Consider the following 15,459-nt stretch of genomic DNA (forward strand, 5'->3'; position numbering starts at 1 on the left):
TTTTTTTTTTACTTTATAGCTTCATAGTTTAATTTCTAAAGTTGTGACTTGGTTTTAGGAATTTTCAGGATTACTGCTAGGGCACAAAAACCTCCAGTTATTTTTAAAAAGATGCATAATGTACCTAGTTTCAGAATACTTGTGATAGTTTAATACATTTATCTAATTTATAAAGACCAAATCAGTGAAACTCTCCAGAATTTGTTTTCAATGGGTACAAATAACAGAGTTGTAATTACTGAAGCATTGTTAGTCAGTGAAATAGAGCTATGGAGCTGATTTTGTAAAACCTCATCTTTTCAATGATGCTGTCTAAACCTAGAAGCCACAACTAATTCTCTGACCTCAGGCAGTTGACCCAGGTCACCAGGAAAATGAGCAAGTGCTGTTCCCAGGCAACCACTTTGACAGTGCAAGGCAGGTGAAGCAATAGGGATACACAAATCCATGCTTTATTAGCTGTGCAGATTTCACTGAAAGTCACTGGAAGAAACCATAGGTCTGTCTGCAGCTTTCTCAAACTGTCTCATTAATACAGTCTCAACCTGTTACATATAGAATTCCAATTCCTCTTCTTATAACTTCCGTCTTTCCTATGGCACAAATCCCTTCTGAACTTCTTACTGTGTCTTCCCCAAGTGGAGCTACCTAGGCTTCAGCTAACAATATTTATTGCATTTGCAATTTCTTATGAGATTTTATTAAAATGAGCTGTTCCCAGGGCAACCAGGAATGGTAAGTTCACTGGGCTGAACTCCTGGTCCGAACAGATCCAATTCAAACTGGTTTCTTGTCTTACCTTAGGTATTTTGCTTTCAGGAATATAAAACATTCTTCAGTTTGCCAGTCTCTTTCCCCATTTCTGTCTATAAAAATTCATTAATGTGCACTGTTTTCTGAATACATTAACTTCATTTTAATGCTATTAACAAACCTTAGTATTGTGTGTATGTGTGTATGTGTGCATAATAGATATCACTTCGCACTTCCTCACATTTATACTTACCTTTCCAAACATTACCCATGTATAAAAGGAATTTCTAGGGTGTCTATCTTTTGTACTTCATTTCTTTTTTCCACATCGTACTTTGTTACTAAGATAAAATTCTAACAGAAAAGAAGCCTTTATTATTTTGATTTTTTATGTTAAACTATTTTTAAAAATCAGTTGCTTTAGTCTTTTTTTCTGAAGAGTAATGTCATAGTTGCTATATCTTAAAAAACATGCCAAAATAATCAAGAGGTTTCTATATTCCAATTCCCCCCATGTTTATTAAATAAAGTCTACTTTAATTTATCCTCAGGTTCTAGCATGAAATAGAGACATACCCACCCCAAAAGGATCCTGTTTTAACATACGTGTATATTCATCTAAACCAAAAGACTCATATCTATAAGATCTACTTTTTTCCCCCGAGATAGAGTCTTACTCTGTTGCCCAGACTGGAGTGCAGTGGCACAACCTCTGCTCACTGTAACCTCTGCCTCCTGGGCTCAAGCGATTCTCCTGCCTCAGCCTCCCGAGTAGCTGGGATTACAGGCACACACCACCACACCTGGCTAATTTTTGTATTTTCAGTAGAGGTGAGCATTCCACTGTGTCGGGCAGGCTGGTCTCGAACTCCTGATCTCAAGTGATCCATCTGCCTTGGCCTCCCAAAGTGCTGTGATTATAGGCATGAGCCACTGCACCTGGACTGGACTATAAGATCTACTTAAAATGCACTCACTTGATCTAGGAAAACAGTCTCAGGCCAAATTGAATTTTTTCTTAATCTCAATGGGCTTCGGAGAAAGGGGGATGCTAAGTCAGACAATATGCTATCCGTAATGTTTCCAAACCTCCCTGTAGCTAGGTCCTGCTGGCTCAGACCATCCAGTTTGTAACCCATGAGACCTTGCACAGCATTTTTTCCCAGATGGAGCTTCTGCAATTTTTCAAATTGGCTTAAAAAAAATAAGGAACAAATAAAGAACAACCTGGGTTACCATGTTAACAGAATTGGTGGCAAGAGGCAAACACATTACCCAGAGTTCTTCTACCATTTATTGATTCATTGATTTTTTAATTTTTTTCTGAGACAGAGTCTTACTGTATTGCCCAGGCTAGTGTGCAATGGCACAATCTCGGTTTACTGCAGCCTCCGCCTCTAGGTTTCAAACGAGTCTCCTGCCTCAGCCTCCCAAGTAGCTGGGATTACAGGTACACACCACCACGTCTGGCTAATTTTTGTATTTTTAGTAGAGATGGGGTTTCACCATGTTGGCCAGGCTGGTCTCAAACTGACCTCATGGTTGGCCCACCTTGGCCTCCCAAAGTGCTGGGATTATAGGCATGAGCCACTGTACCTGGCCTCTTCTACTTTTTAAATAACCTTTTTAGTTATGTCTTTATAACCCAATGATTGCAAAATAATCTCAACATAGAACTATTGTAATTTGAACTAAGAATCACTGCTGTAACACTACATTGTAAATTCACTGTAATGTAATGTAAATGTACATAACAATGACCATTTCACACAATGTGTCACCAATTCCTGTTTTAGCATCGTCTTAGATTCACATCTCTTTTAAAATACCCAACATGTTCCAAGATCCAGTTGTCATTTTTTCTTGGACACTGTGATCCTCCTTGCTTGGTCTGAGGGAATGTATGTGAACCTTTGCCACATCATGGCTGCTATCTTGGACCACACCTCTGCTTTCTTGCAGCAACAAGGTGGTCAAACCTCATCTTAAATTTTCTACTTCAGGACATGAAATTGTCAACTCTTTAATATCCCTGGTTCTGTTTCATAGAGAATATTATAGATCACACTCTGGCTTTAGGGATATATATTTATTACCCCCACTATGACCCATCTCAGGCCAAGCCCAGTTGGCCTGAGATTGGAGGAGATATTAGTATGATACTAGAAGAGAGGTTAAATTACCTTGATGACAGCATTATTTAATAATAGAGTGAGACTTTATTATTTTTATGAGGAACATGAATTTAAAGTTCACCATGGTTACTCCAATATAATTCTAACCTCCCTTTTGCTTCCTGCCTTACCTAAATATGAGAACTTTTTGAAATAACCTTTAGGCTCAGGAATACATATGCAGGCGTGTGATATAGGTAAACTTGTATCACAGCCATTTGTTGTACAGATTATTTCATCACCTAGGTACTAAGCCTAGTGCCCAATAGTTATTTTTCTCTGATCGTCTCCCTCCTCCTACCCTCAATCCTCAAGTAGGCCCCAGTGTCTGTTGTTCCCCTTTTTGTATCCATGTGTTCTCATTTGGCTCCTGCTTATAAGTGATAACATGTGGTATTTGGTTTTCTGTTCCTGCATTAGTTTGCTGAGAAGGATGGCTTCCAGCTCCATCTATGTTCTGCAAAGGATACCTTCTCATTCTTTTTTTACGGCTGTGTCACATTCCATGGTGCATATGTACCACATGTTCTTTATCCAGTCTACCATGGATGGGCATTTAGGTTGATTCCATGTGTTTGCCATTGTGGATAATACTGCAATAAGCATATGCATGCATGTATCTTTATGGTAGAACAATTTATATTCCTTTGAGTATATGCCCAGTAATGGGATTGCTGGGTTAAATGGCATTTCTGTTTTTAGCTCTTTGAGGAATCATCACGCTGCTTTCCGCAATGGTTGAACTAATTTACACTCCCACCTACAGTTTAAAGCATTCCCTTTTCTCCACAACCTCACCAGCATATATTTTTTGATTTTTATAATATAGTCATAATAATAATATCTGTTCTGGCTGGTGTGAGGCGGTCTATCATCGTGGTTTTTATTTGCACTTCTCTAATGATCAGTGATGTTGAGAATTTTTTTCATAGGTTTGTTGGTTGCATATATGTCTTGAAAAGTGTTCCTGTCCTTTGCCCACTTTTTAATGAAATTGTTTTTTTCTTGTAAATATGTTTAAGTTCCTTATAGATGCTGGATATTAGACCTGCGTCAGATGCATAGCTTGCAAAATTTTTTCCTATTCTGTACGTTGTCTGTTTACTCCATGGATAGTTTCTTTTGCTGTGCAGAAGCTCTTAAGTTTTATTACATCCCACTTATCAATTTTTACTTTTGTCCCAATTGCTTTTAGCATATGTTTTATGAAATCTTTGCTAGTTCCCCTGTCCGAAAAGGTATTTCCCAGGTTGTCTTCCAGAGTTTTTATAGTTTTAGGTTTTACATTGGAGTCTTTAATCCATCTTGTGTTGATTTTCATGTATGGTATCAGGAAGGGGGATCCAGTTCCAATTTTCGGTATATGACTAGCAAGTTATCCCAGCGCCAATTTATTGACTAGGGAGTCCTTTCCCCATTGCTTGTTTTTGTCAGCTTTCTCAAAGATCAGGTGTTTGTAAGTATGTGGCGTTACTTCTGACCTCCATAAGAGCTTTTTTATCCCCTCTCTTTGAGGTAACGTAGTTCCTGTGGCCCATAGCTATAGTACTATGCTGCCCTTTGTCCATTCATTAACACAGCACTTATAGAACACCTACTATGTTCTTTCCATCTCCTGGTTTCAAGGCACAGTTTTCTAGAGTTTCTATATCTTCTTTGATTCCTCAAGATGCATAAATAGCTGTGGATACATATTGATGACTGGACAATGATATGGTTTCCAGTGATTTATATAGCCTGCCTTGGCTCAAGTCAGTCAGTTAAATCTGTTTCTCTGGCACTTCCCCTTGCTGTGGGCCATCACAAACTCTTTCTCTTAGATAACATATTTTCTTCCGCAGGTTTCTGAAGATCATTCCTAGTCAGTAGTGATCTCTCTCAGTGGAAAGAGCAGAGATCAGCAGCAAATTCTTTTCAGTACCAAGTCGTTACATTACATTAATGGTAACCACCAAACTTGCTGCAAATTGATTGAACTAATTTTTTTCCTTCATTGGAGGAGGTAAACATCAACATAACTGATACTAATCTTATTAATATCGTGGAGGTTTTTTTTTTTTTAATTTTTGAATTGTGAACCATACTTGGTGTTTTTGAGCTGGCCACTCCTCCTCCTCTCAGGGAGCTCTGCAGGTGCTACTTCTAATATGCCTTCTTTCTTTGCTGCAAAGCCTGCCACAGTGTCTTGCAGCTCAAGGGAAGTCAGGTTTTACTGTCAACCCCATAGGTTATCCTCCTATTGTCAGGGTGATAAATTTGCTCCCCACACAATGGGAGAAAATAGATCAGATGGTGCTCGCTCTATCCGGGTCCCAGCTTCCATTCATAGATCAGAAAAGCTTTTTTATTTAACTTTTATTCTTCCAGTTGACAGAAGAGCTAGTGGATGAAAGCAATGCTTGGACATAAGCCAGCCTCTGAAAGGTGGGCTTTGGAAAGCAGCCATGCGAATAGCGCTGTCCAAGCGTTAGACAACTCAAAACAACTCTGAGACGCACTAGCCCTGCAGATACAGAGAGAAACATAGAATGCTATAGTAAGAATGCAGAATGAATGCTGAGGTGTACCCTTAAGGGCTGGGGGTCTGCAAAGGACAGAAACCAGAGTGAGAATATAAGATCAGAGGTGGCTAATTCCAGAGGGAGGTGACCGAGTAGTAAGGGAAGAAACAGTGCATGCCCCTTTTCCCCAGCCTGCTTTGTTCCTTGCCATTAATTAACTGCATCTCTTCCCAGGCCCTGCAGAGTCCACACAGGCAGGGAGGGAGATCTAGAATGCTTGGGAGGCAGTTCAGCAAGTGTCTAGTTGACCTTCGATGTGGTGAAAGCAGGTGGATCTGGGGTTGATCATGGTGGACCTGAAATGCTTCTTCTAAGAAGCTTATCTAAAGTCTTCACCACACATAGATTTTGTAGTAGGGATTTGTGTCTTTCTGTCATATATGTAGAAGCAGAGCTGAGAGAGAAGGAAAGAGAGTCAAAAATTAGCCCTAAAGCTAGTAAGGACAAGCAATCATGTTTGTTCTTTGCTTCTTTGGGGTTTCAGAGAAATATTAAAAGGAAAGTCAATCGCTGATCCAAAATGGTGATTCTAAGAACAGAGAAGTGCTTGCCGACTGCGTGGGTCATACTGATTACTTGCATGAAGGGTCCTGTGTGGCTAAGTCCCAGAGGGGTGACCGTGAAGCCTGACTGCATCTGAATTAACAGGGAGTTCAGACCTCACTGTGGGCCCACCAAATCAGAATCCTATGAAGATGACGCAGCTTTTATGTTTTTTTTCTTTTGTATTCATCTTTAAATCTCTAGTTATTCTGGTCTATAGCTGGGATTGAGATCCACTTTTCTAGAATGAAATCATGAGAGGTTCAGAAGAATGATGTCATTGCCCTCAGAACAGCACCTGGTCCATGGGCAGGTACAAAGTATTAGGAGCATCTGTCCTGTCTATGCCCAGGCCCACATACACAGGATCCTGGAGATTCAGTCTCTCCACCCAAGGCCACTTCATATACTTCAGGAAAAAAGCAAGTTGGCTGTTTGTTTTGCTTGGAAATATGCACTTGGCCCCATGCTCATTACGTGGATATAGAAAGAGTAGGATGAATCATTCTCCATCTAGCAAAATCATAGTTGAGACGAGCACAACAGATAGATTAAAAAAAAAAATAGAAGTTGGTTGGTACAAGATATCCGAGGGGAAAAAAAAACCCATGTAAGTTGAAGGAGTGCAGGAAATGGGGAGGAGGATCAGATAACAAAATAGAATCCAGTTGACCTCTGCTTTATAGCTTGTGTGGGTGAAGGTGTCACACACAGTAGTAGTCAGCAGGGTTTTATGATAAAAAACTTACTCCCTTTTTGTTATCTATAAATCCCCAGGATAACAGTGAGTTTTTTGTAGAGAAATAGTAGATTAGAAACAGTGCTCAAATTTTCATGTCAAGGTAATTGGACCATTTGAATGTTAGATTCCTTGTTGGAAATATTCATTATGCTACATTTGGTGAATGGGAATAATTGAGCAGAGCTCTTAGTCTTGACTATTTGTGGCCGCTGGTTCACCATTTTATCTGAAGCCTGAAAGGAGGAGGAGGAGTATGGATAGTTCAAATAGAAACCAGAGCAGTGACTGGAAAACAAATTTGGCTGACAAATTTGTCTCCTTTTATGTAAAGAATGAACTTGGCAACAGCAGATTCTTAATCTATTCGCCGTAGGAGAAGGTAGGGGGAATAATTGAGAGAAAAAAAATAATTGCCTCACCTCTTTCCAAAGCATACTTGTCATCAATCTAAATGTCATTAATACTTTGACAAATATCTGGGGATTCGTTGTTTTAAAAGACACCATAATAAGAAACATGTGTTACGGCTGCCATTTTGGCTCTCTGTTCACTCCATGGCATCTGCGTTCAAAGAAAAGCACAGATGTAACCAGGAGGACCCTGCCCAATTTGGAGGCATCCCAGTGACCACCTTTTCCCCCTCAATGGAAAATGCTCATCCGTCTGTTTGAGAAGCAGTGTTTGAAAAGTATTGGGACTAGTGGAAAATTCAATCATTTAATTTGTTCCCCAACCATTGTGGACTGGGATAAAAGGGCAGGAAAATGATTGCAGAAGTCTACATCGATTCTCATAGGGCAAAGGCCCTTATTTTTAAAGTCTTAGAAGACAGGAGTTTCCTCAGTTGTCTTTGGTTGTACATTTGGAGTTTAAGGCTGTACCATCCAGGGACTCTTCCCACAGCTTTAATTGCTCACAGGAAAGAATCAACTCCAGGTCACCACAGCACCTCCTTTGCAGTCTCCAACCCATCTGAGCCATCTCTCAGATTATACCTATTCTATGTGCCAAACTTGTGCAAAGCAGAATGCAAGTAGGCATTTTCCTGGAAGAGACTGCTTTATTGGTTTACAAGTTGTTGCTGCAAATGATGCCTGTGGCTGGGAATTTACAGCTTCTCAAATTAGGCTCTGGCCCTTTGTCCTTTTGTTCTGAAATCCTTCCATGTGGCTGTGAAACTAATGACATGAACAAAAAGGAGATTGCACAGCCTTCTCATCCAGGAAAAATAATTCTAGGCACTTCCAAGAGAAAGTTGGCTGGATTCAGTAAATTATAAACCATGGGAATGGTAAATTTGACATTCAGTGTTGGGCGGAGGGGGATGGATTGTTTGATTTTGCCTCTGTTGTCCTTGCTTAGTGGCAAAGTGCACTCTTTTGTCCTGTGATATGAGGAGATGGGGAGAAGGCAGTATTGTGGGTGTTGAAGGTGGGGCTCCCTGGAGTCAAGGTCACTCTACAAGAGCACAGTAGCAGATGGAGTGACTGCTGTAGGTCCTTCTGCCACCAGATGCAGTCAACTTTCTTTTCCGGGGTAAGGGCTGTCCAAGTGTGCATTGTAGCCTTTGACGTTTGGTCCTGTCTTTTTAGTAAGGCAACTGCTGGCTGACCAAGTAAGACTGCCATGATCACTGAATGTGGGGGAAGTAGTGCTATCCGATGCTGCACCTTCCTTCTGTTTTCTCAACTTCATTAAGATTCGATGTCACAGGCACAGTTTTCACTGATATCCCAAGATGCCCATGAAAGATGCTAGGGGTGTGTCCCCCTTTTGAGAGGGTTTCTGTAAAGGACCTGCGCCGCCTTGGCTCAGTTAGTCCAGGCCCACTTGAAAGATTTCTTAAGGGAAAACATCTTCCCAAAGTTTCCTGAACTTGGTGGCTCAGGCACCTGTGACTATTGGCTTTCAATTCATATTTATCACCCCAATTTGAATTGAAAATTAAGGTGCAAAAGAATGATACCTCACACTGTACAGTGTTTTATACTCCAAGATCGAGAGCCACAGGCAGTAGGTAGAATCTCTATTCAGCTCAGAAGGAGGATTTGGCAATTAGCCAGTTGAGGAGTGAAGTATCTGATCCAAAAAGGTGGTGAAGAAACAAGTGAAGTGTCCCACACTGGGCTGTCTGGGGTTTCACACTGATCTCAGGAAGTTAGGGTGGCTACGTGCACTTAGTGAGCTCCTACTGTCTCATTCCCTGGCTCTGACTCCTCATCATAAGTCATACTCATCTGTGCCCCTCCCACCCGTGGGCTATACTTTGTAATTCTCGGTGTACTACCACAAAGTCCTTTATTAACTATTAATGTCATTAAAGAGGAAAACATTGTCCCTGTTACCAGATGTTTACAATTCAAGGCCTGTTTGGAAAATGCCTCATCAGTTCTTTCGGTGTGATTTGAGCTGGAGAGGTACTGTCCAGCCTTCTCTGTCCACCTCTCCTGGAAAAGCAGTTTGCTTGAGAAGGATCTTTGGAGTTTGACCAGAGGGAGTGATTCCCTAACCTGTAGCAGACCTAGAATCTCAGCTGAGTGAGGCAGCCTTGAGAAATAGGGGATGAACTAAGTCCCTAGAAATAAGAATGGGATCTAAAGTAGAGTCCACAAGGGGCAGTCAGAGGAGCCAGTGGGTTTGGGACTCAAACTGCAATGAATCCCTGCAGCAGGAGATGTTTCCTGTGGAGTCTGAAGCTGAGCCTGAGAGAGCTATGAGGAGGGGCTCAGGTATCTTCAATAAAGGCTGTCTCTCCAGCATTTCCATGTAATACCAAAGGTAGAGCAAGACTCTGGAGTCAGTGCCTTAAAAGCAGTGATGCTAGATATGTGTCCCCATCTGCTTTTCAGGCAGGTAAAGTTGTTTCCTGAGGACCCTGGCAAAGTAGTTGCACCCACGAGCAACTCAAGATATTAGGAATAGACAAAATACTTGTATAATGCTCGATTTCATTAAACACGTGCACCATGTTGTTGCCCCTGCCATATACATGTTATGCTTTTACCCAAAATGATGATACAATAATAGTGTTAAAATTTAGAAAAGGAAAAATTCAGTGGTTCTGCAACCAGCCAAATGGCTATTTCGTTTTCACAGGTTTCCTATCATTCTTGCCTGTATATAATCACTGAAGGCATTTTGTATTCTGCTTTTCTCACATCATAAATGTTGTTCTGTGTTTCCACATAGCCTCTCTAATTGCTTTCTTTAATTGTTAAGACATAGAACATCCTGAAGAAGACTCATAATTGATAATATTTTTCTTTGGGATATTTAGGTTCTTTCAAGGTTTTTTTGTTTTGTTTTGTGGCACCCATTATACTGCTCTTATCACGGCTGGGTGCACACTTTTCTTTGCTTGTCTTGAATTGCTCCCAGAAGTAGAATTACAACAGAAAAGGTTCTGGAATTCTTTATGGCCCTTTTCATATATTTCCGTATTGCTTTGCGAAAGAGTCGTACTTAGTACCACCTTGCCTGGAATTACCTCAGTTAGATTGCAATTCTGACAGCATTTTTTTCCCACTTTTGCAAATTTTGTAGATGTAAAATGTTACATCAAAGTTGCTTTAAGTGTCATTCCTTTCATTACTAGAAAAGATAGAATCTCTTCCATATGTTTGAATTTTCTTCTAATATGCACCCTTTATTCATATTCTTAGCTGACTTCTTTGAGGCTTCGTTTTTTTCCCCTACATTTCAATGAAATAGTATAACCCTTTTGTCATGGTGTTACAAAGTCTGTTTGTTGTCTGTTAAATGTTGGTGTTTCCATTGTTCTGAATTTCAATAATTTTGGTACAATCATATCTGTGTTTTATTTCCTTTGAGTATATCTGATACATCAAAGCATGGATATTAGGTCTGTAAAGAATGTAGCCTCTTCTGTTGCATGCTAGTTGTTTTAGAATTTAATTTTAAAATGAAATATTTAATTATGTTATCCATCAGTAACTTATCTTTTTATGTTTCCTGTGGATCTTACTGAAAGCTTTTCTGATTTGCCATCCACATCTCACAGAGACATGTGCTTAATAACCCTGCCTTTCTCCCGTTGTACGGAAATCTGCTTTGTCGTATGCTGCACTTTCACATAGTCAGACCTGTTGACGGACTGTCCACATTGTGCTACTTTTTGTCTTTGAACCTGTATCAGAGTGAATTAATGAACTTGGCTTCATAACATTTACTAAACTGTGGTTTTCTTCAGAATAAAAAATCCTTACTGTTTGTATTTCCAGATTAGTTTTGTAGCAGTTTGTTAAATTCCAAAATATCCTATTGGAATTATAATTAAAACCTTATTAAATCTGTATGTTACGTTTAGGGTAATAAGCAGTTACAAATATTAATCTTCTCATCCTGTAACAAAGTACACCTTTCCATTTCGTCAAATCAAATCTTTTTTTATAAAATAAGTTTTTGTAGTTTGATTTTAAAGATTGCATTCACCTAAGCAGATACCTAAAAATTTAATATTTTGTGGAAACCGTGAGTAGAATCTTTCATTGTGATTTCTAACTGAATATATGGGTTACTTGCTTTTGTTTATTTCTAATTTAGGTATTATTGTTTTCCACCTATAAGGCACCATCACTATTTAGTTGTCACTTGTATCAAAAGAAATGCAAACCTCCCAGGCAATGTAAAAGGGCTCCAGCCTGTTCAGGAAGCGTTGTTCTGTGACCTTCGAGAAAACTACTTTCTTTCTTCTATAGCCTAAAAGAGTAGAACTGAAGTGAGGTATGAAAGGAAGAGAAAATTAAAGTACACACATCCATGTTTGGAAAATGACTTCATCCCCTACAAGACCTCCTAGAATATGACCTTCCAAACAAGCACAGCAAGGAGCCTTCCTGAGGCCTTGGAATATTTCTTACGGCCTAGGACTCCCAAAGTGGAACTTGGGGTTCAAGATATTAAAGGACGTTGAATTGGGGCTTTGACAATCTTGAAACATTTGTGTGTGGCTGGCTAGAAGCATAGTCCCCTCTCCTCCTTAGTTGCTGTATCTGGTTTATCTGATTGGGAAGCAGTGTCCTCTGGGAACTACTAGAAGAAATGTCAGTAACAGAAATTAATTCTGAAATTATGGGCAAGATGATTGAGTTAATGAGCTAGTGGAACATTTTTCCTCTGGACATGGCATCAGGGCCTTTTAGCAGCATTTCCCTGACCCACCCCCATCCTGTGAGATGGAACCAAATATTTTCCTTCTGCCAATGACAATAGTCAAGGTCACTCGTGGTAGGGACAGGACTGCCATTCTCATAAAGCCTCCCAGTCTTGAGGTATGGATCTCCTTCGTGAACAGACCCACACAATCTTCTATGCAGCATATCACATCTTTCCTGGAATGTTATTCCAGAATTAAACAATGAAAAGAGTAGTAGAATCTGTAGTTAAACCCAAGTTCAAATCCAAACATGTTGATTACAAGCTCATCATGGGAATGTGCCTTAAATTCACTATGCCTCTTTTTTTCCATCTGTAAAATGAAAACAAAAGCACCACCTTCCCTAATTACTTGTTTAGGAAATATTTAATGCATACTTCCTGTGTGCCAGGCACTGATGTGGGCACAGCAGAGGACACAACACACTCATGGAGCTTGTATTCTAGTGGAGAAGGGAGTAAATTGATTTTTTAAATGATGAATGCCACAGGAGGTAATAAAGCAAAAAATGTGACAGAGTGAGGGTGATTGTTGTTTTCAAAGGGCTGACCAGAGACTTCTCTCATAAGATGTTTGAGCACAGAACTGAAGAAAGGGTGGAAATGAACCCTGGGAATATTGGAAGAGCATTTCAGGCAGAGGGAAACACATGTGCGAAGGCTTTGTGATGGGAGCATGCTTGTCTTATAAAATAGAGGAAGACCGGTATGATTGGAGCAGAGGATGTGACGGAGAGCATGGAGCTGGTAGGTGTAGTTAGAAAGGTATGAGGGAACCAGGTAGTGCAGGGCAGTGATTTGCAAACGACATCCAGTAGGCCAAATCCAGACTATGACCTGTTTATGTACAAACGTGTAGGCAAGGGAGGTTTTCAAATTTTTACAAGAATTTTTTTTTAAAGTTTTTTAAAGGACAAATTCTTAAAATAAGGCTGGGCATATGGTAGCTTACTCCTGTAATCCCAGCACTTTGGGAGGCCAAGGTGAGTGGATCACCTGAGGAGAGCAGTTTGAAACAGCCGGGCCAACGTGGGGAAACCCCATCACTAGCAAAACTACAAAAATTAGCTGGGCATGGTGGTGCACACCTGTAATCCCAGCTACTCAGGAAGGAGGCTGAGGTAGAAGAATCGCTTGAACCTGGGAGGTGGAGGTTGCAGTGAACGGAGTAGCACCACTGCACGCCAGCCTAGGCAAGTGAGATGACTCCGTCTTAAAAAAAAAAAACAAAAAAAAAAAAACCGAGGACAGTAGGACAGTATCATACTGGGCCCACAAAGCCTACAATATTTGCTATCTGGCCTTTTACAGAAAAAAATTACCAACTCCTGATGCAGGGCCTTAGAGGCCATGGTGAGGACTTTGTACTTGTATTCTAAGTATGGTAGGAAGTCACTGGGGGGTTTTGAGCAAGCAAGTAACATGTGATTGACAGTTTTTAAAGGATGTCTCTGGCTTTCATGTTAGCTCAGACTGTGAAAGGAGGAAGGGCAGAGCAGGGAGCACAGTTGGAAGGTTGGTCATTAGCAAAATCCTGATGAGACTTGGTGGCAGTAGAATGGACTAGATTGACAGGTGCAAGGTGCTGATTAGTGGGATACAGAGTATACTTTAAAGATGGCACCAAAAGATGCTTTGGACTAACTGAGGGGTATGAGAAGAAGGAAGGAGTGAAGGACGGCAGAGGATTTCTGGTCTACTCACCCCTCATAATGTTGCTGTGGAAACAATGAGAAACTAATTTTTTTCTACCTCTGTGACTTGACCCTTCCATTTCTTCCACCATTTTGCAGTCAGGGTTTTATTTCTAAGGCACAACTTTGAGTGTGACACTCTCCTTTCAAAAATCTACTCCAGTATCTTGCTAGCTGTGGAACAAAGTCCACCACTGAGCCAGCCAGTCTGAGCCCTCCGTAATCTGGCCACCCCTCACCTGCATCCTGTGACATGTCCTGTCACTCTTGTTCATCCACCCCAGCCCGAACCAGAGAACGGTCTGCGAGACCCCATGTGTGCTGTAGTTTTTCCACTTCCAGGCTTTTGCCTACGTGTGCTCCTCTCTCTTACTATGGAGGTGTGCCAACAGTCCTACCAGAGTGTTGTGGTTTACTTTTACAATAAGGTCATTGCATGATACCTAGTTATCCTCCTAGTCTATTTCAACACTCTCCACATTCACTTCTTTTAATAGATGTTTCCATTTGTAACTTGATTTTTATACACAAATCTTATCCCCCACCATCAAACTTCAGAAAAGAAGATGGTATAGCACAGAGTTAAGTGCTTTCACCTTTGTTAAATCCTGACTGCGGACTTGGAACCTTTATGACTTTGAGCAAGTTACTTAAGCTCTTTAAATCTCAGCAGTGTGTGCCCAATGGTAGTAATCATCATGATGATAATCAAAAGCTCTGTCGGAAAACCACTTCTGCCATTCTAGCGCTTGAGGCTTGATGGTTCCCTGAAAGCAACAGTTCTCAAAACATGAGCCCCCTTGCTTTTGGGAATCAGTGACTCTTAATTCTCCTATGATTACAGAGTTGGTAGGGACAAAGAAGAGTTGGAGGAAGGTGTGCCCCATGATTAACAGTAGGAAGTATAAGCTGGTCAGTAGATCAGTTTGAGATGTAGGACTTTTGGGGAGGATACATCCTCAATATGAGCCATCAGGAACCATCAATTAACTTGTCATAATACAAGTGACTAGGACCAGTTTTTGTTAGATTGACAAGATGTGAAAATTATTTGGTATGTCTAATTTTAATGTAAGCTGTTGACACATTTGTAAATACAGAAGCTAAAGTTAATGCAAATGATTTCAAGAAATCTGAAAATATTGTGAAGAGCATTGTAATTCCACACAGTATTAAAACCTGGAGAACACTTAAATATCTCTGTAGCTGTGGGAAAAAGCACAGCCACATTTATATTTAGTTACCGACTTTTTTGGAACATGATAGCACGTTTATCCCTTTTCTCTTCTTTAAGCTCATTATGTGACATGAAAAACCATCTCTTTGACAGAGTGATTCTGTTAATGCAAATAGAATTGAAATAAAATTACTCCAGGCCTTATCCCCCACACTACCTGATTCCCCTTCCTCTGCATTGCTCATTACTGTGGTTGCAGGTGGACATGGGAGAGGGGCAGAGCCTCAAACCAGCCCTTGGGCTGCTGGTCTGTAGCTCTGAATAAAATGGACTGCATAAGAAAAATGCTAGAATTATCTTCATAATTAATTTTTATCTCAAGCTTTGGATTCTCTTTCTGTGCATGTTTGGGGAGGGCAGGGTTTATGTTCAAATATTTTCCCCAAAGGGGTATGTGATCAAAAACTTTGTCACTGCTTAGCATGATGAGGAGATACTTAGGTGACAGGTTGGAAATGTTGATGTCATAAAAATCCTAGAATTTTCTATAGGTTGCCTTTTTCTGTGCTACCTACTCACCTCTAACTATAATAAATTATAGCTTTGTCTCATATCATGTACTATTAAGTTCAGCACGGTG

At 40.4% G+C, this 15,459-nt stretch overlaps 1 protein-coding gene across 7 annotated transcripts in view; it reads left to right on the forward strand.

Annotated features, from left to right (window-relative positions):
- RYR3 (ryanodine receptor 3) overlaps positions 1 to 15,459 on the forward strand; it is a 556,286-nt gene that overhangs the window by 199,573 nt on the left and 341,254 nt on the right. The window lies entirely within an intron of this gene.

The sequence above is a fragment of the Cebus imitator genome, unplaced genomic scaffold, assembly GCF_001604975.1.
Source record: "Cebus imitator isolate Cc_AM_T3 unplaced genomic scaffold, Cebus_imitator-1.0 Scaffold119, whole genome shotgun sequence".
Lineage (NCBI taxonomy): Eukaryota > Metazoa > Chordata > Mammalia > Primates > Cebidae > Cebus > Cebus imitator.